This window comes from Berghia stephanieae, unplaced genomic scaffold (assembly GCF_034508935.2).
Source record: "Berghia stephanieae isolate SIO BIC M18660-M18661 unplaced genomic scaffold, UCSD_Bste_1.3 scaffold16, whole genome shotgun sequence".
NCBI classification, from domain to species: domain Eukaryota; kingdom Metazoa; phylum Mollusca; class Gastropoda; order Nudibranchia; family Aeolidiidae; genus Berghia; species Berghia stephanieae.
Genome location: NW_027622623.1, coordinates 46,303 through 60,000, shown reverse-complemented (window position 1 = coordinate 60,000; position 13,698 = coordinate 46,303). Strand labels below are relative to the sequence as shown.

General features: G+C 36.2%; 2 long non-coding RNA genes across 3 annotated transcripts in view; one reads left to right on the top strand and one right to left on the bottom strand.

Moving 5' to 3' along the window:
* Positions 1–4,864, top strand: part of LOC144961165 (uncharacterized) — a 36,019-nt gene extending 31,155 nt beyond the window's left edge. The window contains exon 3 of the long non-coding RNA XR_013643077.1: positions 2,510–4,864. This is a non-coding gene — a long non-coding RNA (uncharacterized LOC144961165). The remainder of the gene's footprint in view (positions 1–2,509) is intronic.
* Positions 4,865–7,166: 2,302 nt separating this feature from the next.
* On the bottom strand, positions 7,167–13,199 carry LOC144961164 (uncharacterized). 2 transcript variants are annotated; one of them, XR_013643076.1, is made up of 3 exons: positions 13,169–13,199; positions 12,617–12,748; positions 7,167–11,077 (listed from the first exon to the last, which is right to left on the bottom strand). It is a non-coding gene; the product is annotated as an uncharacterized LOC144961164 (long non-coding RNA). The 2 variants fall into 2 exon arrangements; XR_013643075.1 differs by lacking the exons at positions 12,617–12,748; positions 13,169–13,199 and adding an exon at positions 12,160–12,589.
* Positions 13,200–13,698: the final 499 nt, after the last annotated feature.

The window sequence follows — 13,698 nt, the reverse complement described above, 5'->3', positions numbered from 1 at the left end:
ACGACAATTGTTCCTTATAAGAAATCAATCACCATTCTGGAATAAAAATCATATCCCAGAAGAAAAAAAACAAACAAAAAAACCCCACGAAATTAACACACACACACACACACACACACACACACACACCTAAAAAAAAAACACACATAACTGATTATTTGACTCACAAACAGAGGAGGTGGGGTTTGTGAAACATTTAAGACGATACGGATATATCATGTAATTACGTGGATTCGAATCCAGCTCAGTAAAAGCAAAAACGGAATATTGCCCAGCTTTAGTGTGAAGGACGAATAGTGCAAGCAACACGATTTGTCCGTACGTACGGCAACCACGGTTGAAGCTATTCGACCTTAAGGACGAATAGGGCTACCCAAAAAATAAAATAATAATAATAACGGAAAGGAGGAGAAACCTGATAACGAATAGATAATTCCAATTTTTTGGGGGGGGGGGGCAGCGTGGCTCAGCGCTACGGTCTTTGCTTCGTACCATGGCGTACTAAAAGAGTATTAGGTCTATAGTAGGGCTATGATTCGTACCCGAAAGGTACCGAGTTCGATTGCTTCTTTCTTTATAAAAAGAACATTACTTTCCTCCTCATGCCCTTTGATGGCATCAGTTAAAGCCTTCAAGGAGGCAAATTTGTTGCCGACAGCGAGTTCCATAATTTGTAGCTTTCTCCTGTCTCAGTGAGATGCGAGCAAGCCGAATTTCAAATGACGGAATGAAAAAAGACGAGACAATGAAAGAGCTTCACTTTCAGTTCTGGCGTCACGCAACAGTGAGCATGCGCGTTGGAGGAACCGAAATATAAGATTGCCAGTTTGGCGTTTCAACATCAAATTTGGTATTTTTATCAGGACTGACAATATCATTTGTTTAATTAATTGATAAATTTATTAAACAAATCTCACGTAAACCGATAAAAAAAAGGTTAAACCAAGGGACTTTCTTGCGACTAGTATGGGACAGGAAATGCGGATTTATTTGTCGTAGAACAAGTTATTTCAAAAAATGGCATTTTTCCTAATTTTGGCACCGTCAGTACCTACAGGCGCCAGAACTGACCAATAGATACCAGTCAGTGCTGACCCTCAGACGCTGGTGCCTGTTCGTCAGTACTGACCCCCAGATGCTAGCGTCTGGGGGTCAGTACTGACGAATAGTCACTCCGTTTATTTTACAACTAACTCAGACCAGGACCCTCAAATAATTGGGATTTTTTTTTTTTTTTTTTTTTTTTTTTTTTTGGTACCATAAAATTAGGACCTCATTATAAATAAGTCGGGGAAAGTGGCATGATTTGACAAGTCAATTGATGTGTCATATCTGTGTTGTGTAATTAATCCATGTTTTTGTTCTGTTGTGTCTATTTTCGCGTGTTCAAAAAGTTCTGACAACTTTTTACCAACCATTTACAGGCCTGTATGTTATGTGTAACATTCAATTTTTTATCTTCCTCTATTTGATAGTCAAATCGACCTCCATGCTATGGCAACCAAGAGCAGGGGAAGTGTCTACTTACTGGGATACCACAATCTTGGATCTTTCCTTCACTTGATGTTGTGTCTTTGTTTTTTACTTTTTCAGGCAGTGTTAGGTGCCATTTTTCAAGCTTTTTGAAGAAGAAATACTCTGACCATTTAGCTAAGATGTCTTTCAGTGGCTATAGATCATTCCCTTTCAAGTACGGAGCTATGAAGTGAATAGGCTACTTGGGCAAACTGGCATTGTTTATGTCGAATAAAAAAAATTATATGAGCACCTTATGTCATATCCAGTCCTTCATCTTGTATTAAGTTGCTTGTTGGCTTGGCTTAGGAGCTATTGACAGGCTGTCTCTGGGTGGATTTTTTAAATTTATTTATTTCGACCTCCCATAGTGGACGATATTGTGCTAAGTCATGGATATATTTGAAAATTGACTTTCGGAGACCAAAAAAGCAGGGGATTTCAGTTCTGTTAGAGGTGTGTACTACACTACCAGTCTCATACATTTTTCGGCCATGAGGTTTTTAATTCTGCTAATACATTTTACAAAGTAATTAACAACTTGGCATAGTTTTAAAACATGATTGTTCATCGTGAAGTGTCACTCAGTTTGTCCCAGTGGTACACAGAATTATCTAGACCTATAATTTCTTAGTCAGTTGACAAATCAACCGGAAATCATCGGATGATTTTTTACCAACGTCAATGTATACAACAGTAATTGGAGCATGTTCATATTATTATTACTTGTCTTTCTTTCTTTTTTTTTGTTTTCCCACAGACATAATTTAAGATTTTTTAAATTATGCCCTTCTGCCACAACATCAAAAGACTAAGACATGAAGATATCGTCTTGGCATTCTCTCTCTCTCTCTCTCTCTCTCTCTCTCTCTCTCTCTGTCTCTCTCTCTCTCTCTCTCTCTCTCTCTCTGTGTGTGTGTGTGTGTGTGTGTGTGTGTGTTACGTTTTACACAGTTTTGATTAGAGGAGAGAATAATTGTTTTAACTTTTTCAGACCTCCACAGATGGACAGTCCATATGAAATTGAATTGTGGTGAGGTTGATTGCAGTCTTCCGTCCAGTCACTTACCAAGGAGGCAAATGGTTAATATTGGACTAAGCTCATGTCTGACCCTGTAAAAGCTGAAGCTTACCAGATCCAGGAGAGAGAATTTGAGAAAATACGGAGAGGAACTACCTCCTGAGGAAAAGGTACAAATGAAAGCAAAGCATGGTGAACAATTCAAAAAGAGAGAAAGCATGTTTGAATGCTTTTGATACTTCGCTCTCTCTCTCTCTCTCCATTTTAAAAAATGGGAAATGGGTGCCTCTGGTTTGTGTTGCATTTCTTTTTTTTTTTTTTTTTTTTCGTGGTTTAAGTAACTCTAAAATTCTAGCACCTATCATGAAGAGAGAAAAAATGTTCTTCGGTTCATTGTTTCCAGTTTCACAAATGACCCTGCCACCTTGCAATACCAGAAATCTCCTTGGTTCATAGTGGAAGTCCTGGATGCAGTTTTTTATTTCTCATAGTGGATGGCTCTGTCCTCTATCACTATTTATCTTTTTCAAGCTTGCTTTCTGTCTTAGTCTTGAAATGAGATTACTTCATTCTTTCCTGATCTTGGTCAGTAGAGCATACATGCCGAATTTTTCGTAATTTTACGAATTTTAGACAAATTTCATGACCGAATAATAAATTTTATTGAAAATTACAAATTTTTAATTCTTAGTAATACTTGATGATAATATTAATAATAATAATGAGAAGAAGAAGAAGAACAACAACAACTACTACTACTCATTAGTGGATATTGCTCTATATAAAAGCTCATTTAAAAAATAAATTCTATCCCCCTGTATCTGTTTTCCAACTTGCTTTCTGTCTTTGTCTTGGAATGAGATTACTTGGTTTTGTCCTCGTCCTGGCCGGGTGCCCTGGCTGAGAGGGGAAACAGTCAAATGTATAGTTAGTTTTAGGAGATGATATTTTTTTTTCATTGTAAATCATATCTCTGTTATGAACTGTATTATGTTGTCTTTATATTATATATATATGATTTGTAAAACATTTTGAGTGTATTCCTATTAGAGTAGGAACCTGGTGTCTGGATGAGACTTTTAGGTGATCTCAAACTAAGTACTTTGATAATGTGCTCTTGGAATCTACATCTGTTTCCTATTTGAACCAATCTCCTTTGTCTTACCTTCTCTTGGGTACTTTAATTGTCATTCTAGAACTTTTTTGCTCTCCCATTTTCGTCATTTATACTGGCGCTGAAATGACCTAACTTTGACCCATGCTAAATGTGTTGAAAGTGACATAAAACCCTTAACAGCAAAATTGTCTGACTTTATCTCGTGTGCTTTCAATTGAAAATCTAGAATTCTTTGACAATCCCATATTATTCTTCACACAGCTATTCATAAATGTGTAGTATAATTTTGGACAATCATGAATGTGAAATTGAAAATACTATAGACTTAGAGCTGTCAAAGATTACTGAGAAAATTGTCGATGTTGGAGTGCCTGACAAAATTATTGAAAATGTTTGTGTTCAATTAGAAATATAAATTGTTTTTTATTGAGAGGCGCATGTGAGTCTATTCAGCAACCCTTTTCTTAGTAATGATCTTTCATGGTTTAGTTTGTAGATGTACATTCGTGGTTGTACCGTGTTACTAATTTATACAGTATTACTACCACAGGTTACAATGGTGTTTATTTGGGAATTTTACATTTCTAATTTTAGCATACCTGCCAAGTATCCATATTGGGCAGGGAGGTACTTACTGTGTCTTCTATCCCTCTATATCTGTTTTCCAACATGCTTTTTGTCTTTGGATGAGCTTAATTGGTGTTGTTCTGATCCTGGCTGGGAGGGAAACAGTCAAATGTATAGTTAGTTTTGGGAGATGATATGTCTTTTGTCTTGTAACCCATCTCTCTGTTATACACTGTATTATGTTTTATTTACGTATAATTTATAATTTGTAAACATTTGAGGGCATTCCTAATATTGGGGACCTGTGTTTGTGTCTGGATGAGACTTTTTGGTGATCTCAAACGTAGTACTTTGATCGTGTGCTCTTGGAATCTACATCTGTTTTCTATTTGAACCAATTCCCATTTGTCTTACCTTTTCTCGGGTGCTTTAATTGTAATTTTAGAACTTTTTACTCTTACATTCTCTTTCTTTTCACCTGCGCTGATATGACCTTAATGTGTTGCAAACCCTTAAAAACAAACAAAAAATAGTTCGTGAGAAGCTGTTGTATGTCCTTTTGCCTGTTCAACCTTCTTTTTTCATGTTTCACTTTTTAATTTTTAATGTACAATATTCAATGAATAAAATACATTTGAACTTTTGCTTGTGTGTTGTACATTTATTTATTTATATTGATATTTTTTTTTGCATCCATTTGACTGGATCCTTTTTATGTTTCTTTGAACTGAAATAAACCCATCCTTTCCTTCCCTCTTCCATTTTGCTGGTGCTAAAGTCTTCTGACCTCCCATGGTGAATAGAGAGGTCACTTGCTGTGTCTTCTCTTCTCCATGCCTGTTTTCACTTTCCATGTTGCTCTAGTCTTTCCTTGATCTGGATTGACATTAAGTCTTCAGTTAGTCCTGGCATCCTGGGCGGGGTTCCTGACATATCATAGTGGGCAGGGAGATACATACTTACTGCGTTTTCTATCCCCCTATATCTGTTTTCCAACTTGCTTTCTGTCTTTGTCTTGGAATGAGATTACTTGTTTTTGTCCTGGTCCTGTATAGTTAGTTTTGGAAGATTATATTTTTTCCCCTTTTAAATCAATTCTCTGTTATGCACTGCATTATGTTTTGTTTACATATATTATATATATTTGGTAAACATTTGAGTTTGAGTGTATTCCTCTTAGTGGGGACCTGTGCTTGTGTCTGGATGAGACTTTTAGGTGATCTCAAACTAAGTACTTTGATAGTGTGCTCTTTGAATCTACACCTGTTTCCTATTTGAACCAATTCCCCTTCGTCTTACCTTTTCTTGGGTGATTTAATTGTAATTCTACAACTTTTTAATATCCCATTTCCTTCCTTTTTACTGGCGCTGATATGACCTTAATGTGTTGCAAGTAGCGCCGTAAAACCTTTAAAAACAACATTAGTGGGATCTTGTGCTGGTGTCTGGGTGAGACCTTTAGGTGATCTCAAATTTAGTACTTTGATAGTGTGCTCTTGGAATTTACATGTTTCCTATTTGAACCAATTCCCCTTTGTCTTGTCTTTTCTTGAGTGCTTTAATTGTAATTCTAGATCTTTTTACTATCCCATTTTCTTCCTTTTTACTGGCGCTGATATGACCTTAATGTGTTGCAAGCGCCGCAAAACCCTTAAAAACAAACAGCCCTGGCATGAAATGCTCAATAGCCAATCGTTCTTCGATCAGAAAACTCACGATAACAACAATTTGAAACATGGTTATGGTCGGACCTATGAAATCGTTTCTAGGCGGAGTTTAGCCATGAGTGACCCCCCTCGTGGATCTTTACCTTGCAGCTGGTGAGGGTGCTTGAGCCACACGGGAGTAGGGCTGGATGGGTACCCGGGGGGTATAAAGTTAAACCGGGTACTCGGGTAAAAGGGGCGGGTAACGAGTACCCGCTTCAACAAATGGAAACCGAACTGAGAGTGATAATTTTAACAAAAATTGGATGTAATACCATTTTGATTTACATATTTACATTTACATGACATTTTTTCAAAAGATTTTCCTCCTTTATTTTTCAATTACATTGATTTTTTGTTTTATTTGTTAACACACATTTGATTCAATTTTGGAATCAACAGATTATAGGTCAGCTCGAACAATAGTTCTTATTAGTTCTTATCTTTTAAAGGAATCTCAGGTATTTAAAAAATTTGGTTTCATTGTAGTTAATTATCCTTGTTTCTTACTTCAGTTTCGTTTCATTTGTTGTAATAAAGAATTAAAAAAATAAAAAAATAAAATAGCCCCCCCCCCCCCTTACACCCCCACCCCCACACCAGAAAAGAATTTTTTTGGGACAAATAGTCACCCCTGCCACTATCAAAGTACTTAGTTTGAGATCACCTAAAAGTCTCATCCAGACACAAGCACATGTCCCCACTAAGAGGAATACACTCAAACTCAAATGTTTACCAAATATATATAATATATGTAAACAAAACATAATACAGTGCATAACAGAGAATTGATTTAAAAGGGGAAAAAATATAATCTTCCAAAACTAACTATACAGGACCAGGACAAAAACAAGTAATCTCATTCCAAGACAAAGACAGAAAGCAAGTTGGAAAACAGATATAGGGGGATAGAAAACGCAGTAAGTATGTATCTCCCTGCCCACTATGATATGTCAGGAACCCCGCCCAGGATGCCAGGACTAACTGAAGACTTAATGTCAATCCAGATCAAGGAAAGACTAGAGCAACATGGAAAGTGAAAACAGGCATGGAGAAGAGAAGACACAGCAAGTGACCTCTCTATTCACCATGGGAGGTCAGAAGACTTTAGCACCAGCAAAATGGAAGAGGGAAGGAAAGGATGGGTTTATTTCAGTTCAAAGAAACATAAAAAGGATCCAGTCAAATGGATGCAAAAAAAAATATCAATATAAATAAATAAATGTACAACACACAAGCAAAAGTTCAAATGTATTTTATTCACTGAATATTGTACATTAAAAATTAAAAAGTGAAACATGAAAAAAGAAGGTTGAACAGGCAAAAGTTTGTTTTTGTTTTTGTTTTTAAGGATTTTACGGCACTTGCAACACATTAAGGTCATATAAGCGCCAGTAAAAAGGAAGAAAATGGGATAGTAAAAAGTTCTAGAATTACAATTAAAGCACAAAAGAAAAGGTGAGACAAAGGGGAATTGGTTCAAATAGGGAACAGATGTAGATTCCAAGAGCACACCATCAAAGTACCTAGTTTGAGATCACCTAAAAGTCCATCCAGACACAAGGAGAGGCCCCAACTGAGAGGAATACACTCAAATGTTTACAAATTATATAATATAACATGCAAACTAAACATAATACAATGCATAACAGAGAGATGATTTACAAGGAAAAAAATATCACCTCCCAAAACAATAACTTTGCATTTGACTGTTTCCCTCCCAGCCAGGACTCTGACCAGGGCCAGGTAAAAAACCAAGTAATCTCATTCCAAGACAAAGACAGAAAGCATGTTGGAAAACAGACATAGGGGGATAGAAGACACAGTATGTACCCCCCTGCCCGCTATGGGAGGTCAGGATCCCCACCCAGAACAGGCAAAAGGACATACAACAGCTTCTCACGAACTATTTTTTGTTTGTTTTTAAGGGTTTGCAACACATTAAGGTCATATCAGCGCAGGTGAAAAGAAAGAGAATGTAAGAGTAAAAAGTTCTAAAATTACAATTAAAGCACCCGAGAAAAGGTAAGACAAATGGGAATTGGTTCAAATAGAAAACAGATGTAGATTCCAAGAGCACACGATCAAAGTACTACGTTTGAGATCACCAAAAAGTCTCATCCAGACACAAACACAGGTCCCCAATATTAGGAATGCCCTCAAATGTTTACAAATTATAAATTATACGTAAATAAAACATAATACAGTGTATAACAGAGAGATGGGTTACAAGACAAAAGACATATCATCTCCCAAAACTAACTATACATTTGACTGTTTCCCTCCCAGCCAGGATCAGAACAACACCAATTAAGCTCATCCAAAGACAAAAAGCATGTTGGAAAACAGATATAGAGGGATAGAAGACACAGTAAGTACCTCCCTGCCCAATATGGATACTTGGCAGGTATGCTAAAATTAGAAATGTAAAATTCCCAAATAAACACCATTGTAACCTGTGGTAGTAATACTGTATAAATTAGTAACACGGTACAACCACGAATGTACATCTACAAACTAAACCATGAAAGATCATTACTAAGAAAAGGGTTGCTGAATAGACTCACATGCGCCTCTCAATAAAAAACAATTTATATTTCTAATTGAACACAAACATTTTCAATAATTTTGTCAGGCACTCCAACATCGACAATTTTCTCAGTAATCTTTGACGGCTCTAAGTCTATAGTATTTTCAATTTCACATTCATGATTGTCCAAAATTATACTACACATTTATGAATAGCTGTGTGAAGAATAATATGGGATTGTCAAAGAATTCTAGATTTTCAATTGAAAGCACACGAGATAAAGTCAGACAATTTTGCTGTTAAGGGTTTTATGTCACTTTCAACACATTTAGCATGGGTCAAAGTTAGGTCATTTCAGCGCCAGTATAAATGACGAAAATGGGAGAGCAAAAAAGTTCTAGAATGACAATTAAAGTACCCAAGAGAAGGTAAGACAAAGGAGATTGGTTCAAATAGGAAACAGATGTAGATTCCAAGAGCACATTATCAAAGTACTTAGTTTGAGATCACCTAAAAGTCTCATCCAGACACCAGGTTCCCACTCTAATAGGAATACACTCAAAATGTTTTACAAATCATATATATATAATATAAAGACAACATAATACAGTTCATAACAGAGATATGATTTACAATGAAAAAAAAATATCATCTCCTAAAACTAACTATACATTTGACTGTTTCCCCTCTCAGCCAGGGCACCCGGCCAGGACGAGGACAAAACCAAGTAATCTCATTCCAAGACAAAGACAGAAAGCAAGTTGGAAAACAGATACAGGGGGATAGAATTTATTTTTTAAATGAGCTTTTATATAGAGCAATATCCACTAATGTGCTAAAAGCACTTTACAAGAAGACACAGTAAGACCTCCCTGCCCACTATGGGAGGTCAGGAACCCCAACCAGCCAGCCAGTTTTATGAGTAGTTCAGTGTTGACAACCCCAACCCATGAAAATGTATACAATGGAGATCCAAAAGATTTTTTTAAAAATGCGTACTAAGTTGCAAAATCGAAAATAGAGCACTAAATTTGATAATAGGCAAATAGACCATACCAGTGTTGTATTAATAGATAATTTAAATTTACTCTTTATAGACACTATAAATAGTATCCACTTTTAAATCTGATATAACCCACCCAGATAATACTATACTGAACTCCCGATATGAACGTCCAGGTCAACAAACTGATTAAAGTGTTTAAGAACACTATAAAAAATAAATGCGTAAATGCCAGAGCAAAAATGCATAAGAATACACATCTTTTCCTTTTTACTGGCGCTGAAATAACCTTGACTTTGATCCATGCTAAATGTGTCGCAAGTGACGTAAAATCCTTAAAAGGTAGTTATCACTAAATTGTAAAAAATGTCAAAGAATACTTATTACATATACAGCCCAAGCCAATAATTGGAACGCTTTATTTTCAGAAGTCGCTTAATTCCAGGTTATCAAATATATACCGAGCCCTATTGACACGAGCAAAAATGAAATTTTCTCATAACTTCATTAAGCGAAAGAAAGTACATTAACTAACAATGACATTTGAGTCTATCACCGCCCATTACCCGTTATATAGTTAATGAAAGCTCATGTAATGACACAATTGTGTCTGTTGGAGAGGAATTTTTATGTTTTCAAGGGTTTACGGCGCTTGCAACACATTTAGGTCATATCAGCGCCAGTAAAAAGGATGAACATTGGATAATAAAAACATTCTAGATGTACAATTCAAAGGACTTGAGGAAAAAGTAAGACAAAGGGGAATGGTTCAAATAGGGAACAAATGTAGATTCCAAGAGCACACTATCACAGTACTTTGAGATTCTAAATATTTCACTGCACACCAGCATAAGATGGCACTAAGAGGAATACACTCAAATGTGTGCAAACCATATGTTTAAATTAAAACTAAATAATCTCATTGCAAGACAAAGACAGAATGCAATTGGAAAATAGGGTATTAGAAGACACAGAAAATACCTCCCTGCCCACTATGGGAGGTCAGGAACCCCACCCATTTGATGAGGAATACAGCACTGATTGAAATTCCAAAAGTTCCCAACTCCCAATGAAAACATCAAATCCAACAGAGTGTCAAGGAGTTCCATTGTCTATAAAAATAGCCAACGTCTAAATACAAAACCCAAGTTTTAAATCATTGTACTGTTCTACTGATTTACAACAACACATGCTTTTAAAATCTCTTCTCTCCTTTCAGAATCAAGTCCTCAAAGCTTTTTATTGTGAAATGCTGATGAACAAGGAACTGACACAGGACTATTCTGGTGTTAGGTAACAACTCCTTGAGTCAACTCTGCAAAATTCCATGTCCAAGATGATGGTTTTAACTTTGTACACAACATATAACGTTTTGATTGAATCACAAACTTCATCTACAGTACAGAACGAATCATCTCCTGTTAGTGTTGAAATTCAAATGAGTAAACAGTGTTGAAAAACCTCTGATAACCCATGAGGCTCCTTTTTCCTTCCATCAAAGATGGTTGTCCACTCATGACCAAACTATATTTGGCATTCTTGTGATCTATATTTTTCTGAGCAGGAACAGCTCGCTGTTCATCAGTAAAATGTCTGGTACTAGGATAGGGACAAGCATCTGAGGAAAAAAAAAACGGCAATAGGTTAATAACGAAAGTAATCTAGAGAAATCAGCATTTATTCATGAATAACCAAGATGTGACGATGTACAAATGGTGGTGTCAACAAGGCTTGGAAATATGGAGCCAAAGATCCCCCTAGATTGATAAGTGCTAAATAAATGAGCAGTCTATTAATCTATTGAGATTAATCCTGACTACTTTAGATTGGTACCACCAATCCATCATTCGAATTCTAGAAAAATACACCCATGACAAAAACAGATTAACTCAAATTTCAATCATTCTTGCCAAAGTGGAATACAGCTGAGATACCCTTGTTGAAACCCAAGCAGAGAAACACAAGATTACTTTGAAAATCTTCTGATAGGCTATCAATCCAAATCAAACACTGAATCATTGATCAATGCGTCAAATAGATTTGATGAAAAACTCAAGCACCATGTGTAATAAAGCCCGGGAATTTTTTTTGTTTCAGTGCTGGTGGTGACAAAAAGTGAAAAAGTAGGAAAATGTTGAACGATTGCGTTTAAGCCCCATTTCTACTGCACTAAGCCCCACTTTTAGAGCAATTGAGATGATAGACTATCATTGATACTCTAGCTAACTTCTGGAGAGTGGGAAACTGCACTTGTGTGTTCCACCACACATTAACTCTCACATTGTTTCGAGAAATTGTAATTTTAAAAAGGAGGAAATTCCTCCTCTGGACTACAAAACCGCTGATTTCCGCAGATCCCGAGGAAAACCATCGGCACTCTTGTTTATAAATAGAAAATCGTCATACACATGCATATGACACAACTTTTGGGACATTATGTCCAAGATGACTAAAGCACTCCTCAATGATAACGAAATCTATGGACTGCACTAGCACAACGCAAGCCCAGATATGATCTGTGAAGATGTACTGTCAGAAGTGCAGAAAATCACCTTTGTGCTTTATTATCTTAGTACATGAACAAACAATTAATTAAACATTATCTCTGCCATATGCCATTGGAATGAAACATACATCCATACACTATTTTATTTTAGCAGGCGTTAGATGTCGCTCTATTAGAGCGATATATAGAGTCACCTGCTAGGCAGCGCTCAGAAATTATTCGTCCTGACTGCATCGACTTTCCCAAGTTTAGTGTTGTGACCATTTATTCATTGCTTATTTGCCTGACAGTAACAATAATATAAAAATAAAAATGAGGATTTGTTAACTTTAAGAACCAATTATTGTAAAAAAAAACAACAAAAAAAACAAAAACAAAACAAAAACAAAAAAACCCAATAATAACAGATGAGACCATTGAGAGGAGTGTAATAGTAATATTCTTTAATACCTGCAACTTCGAACTCAGTCCCAGTGCGTGCACCTCAAGCTCGTGCAACAGCAATAGAAAATTTTAAAATCTAATAATAAATGCAAGATTTCAATGATCTTATAATATTAACTTCCTGAGCGTCACCCCGAAATAATACTGCTTCAGTGAGATTGGTCACATTTTTTGGGGTCAGGTTATGTTAATGGGATTTCTACTCACTCAAATATCATGTCCAGGAAATGATTTTATAGTTAAAGCTGAATCATGGCCCTGACCCTTTAACCTTTGAGTTGCCCATCTTTGGTGCTGCCAGGCTGAACACGAACACCACTACAGATACTGGAATGCCATCTGAAATTTAGATTAATCATTAATAGTAATGTACAAAACTGGATGTTATAACGTCTACAATATATATATGCAGGATGCCTACATAAAATGTAAAAAGAGCAAAACACTAAACAAGGGACATTCGAGTTCAAAACCCTCCTTTAGCCAATAACAGACGGTTAAAACGTGAATACATCACGTAAAATCCAGTTAGACCACCAAAACAAAGATAAATAGCACAGTGCCAGAATACAAAATCACTAAATAAAAAACGCATTCCAGTCAAAATCCATCATTCAAATTGTCATGCCTGCCCAATGTGTAGGTTCAATTTTTTTTCTGTACAGCCCATATTTTTGTCAACGAGCACAGAATTACTGGCCAATCTAAAAATTATAAAATTATTTTTACAGATTCATATAATAATAGTAACTTGCAAACCTTCCTTAAATTAAGGGTAATTCAATCACCCGTTAATCAAGTGATTTGAACCCGGGACCTTCCAGTTCAGGGTCAAACAACTTCACCACTACTCACTACACTACAGATCCATCTGACCCGTGGAGATCTCTAATACTAATTATGTTATTAAGAAGAAATAGAGAAAAAAAAAATCAACAAAAAGAACTGAATGTCACTTGTATTTTTTTGTTATTGTAAACGTCATTTGCAAATTAGTAGAAAAAACATACTTTCCTTCTTATAGGCTCTATTTTTATGATTACCAACATACTGGAGATATCTAGTTTTACATTATGTGTTGTGTCGCTATATAAAGTAATATATAGTTATTTCATTTCATTTTATTCCCTATCAAAATCGACAGATTAGCTGGTAGAGCACTTGATTCACATGCAATGGGACCGAGATCGATCCCGGGTGCAGCCGATACATCTGACCCCCCCCCCCCCCCCCCCCCCCCCCCCCCCCATCCACCCAGCAGTGATCGGGTAGCTCTATCTGTTAGATCT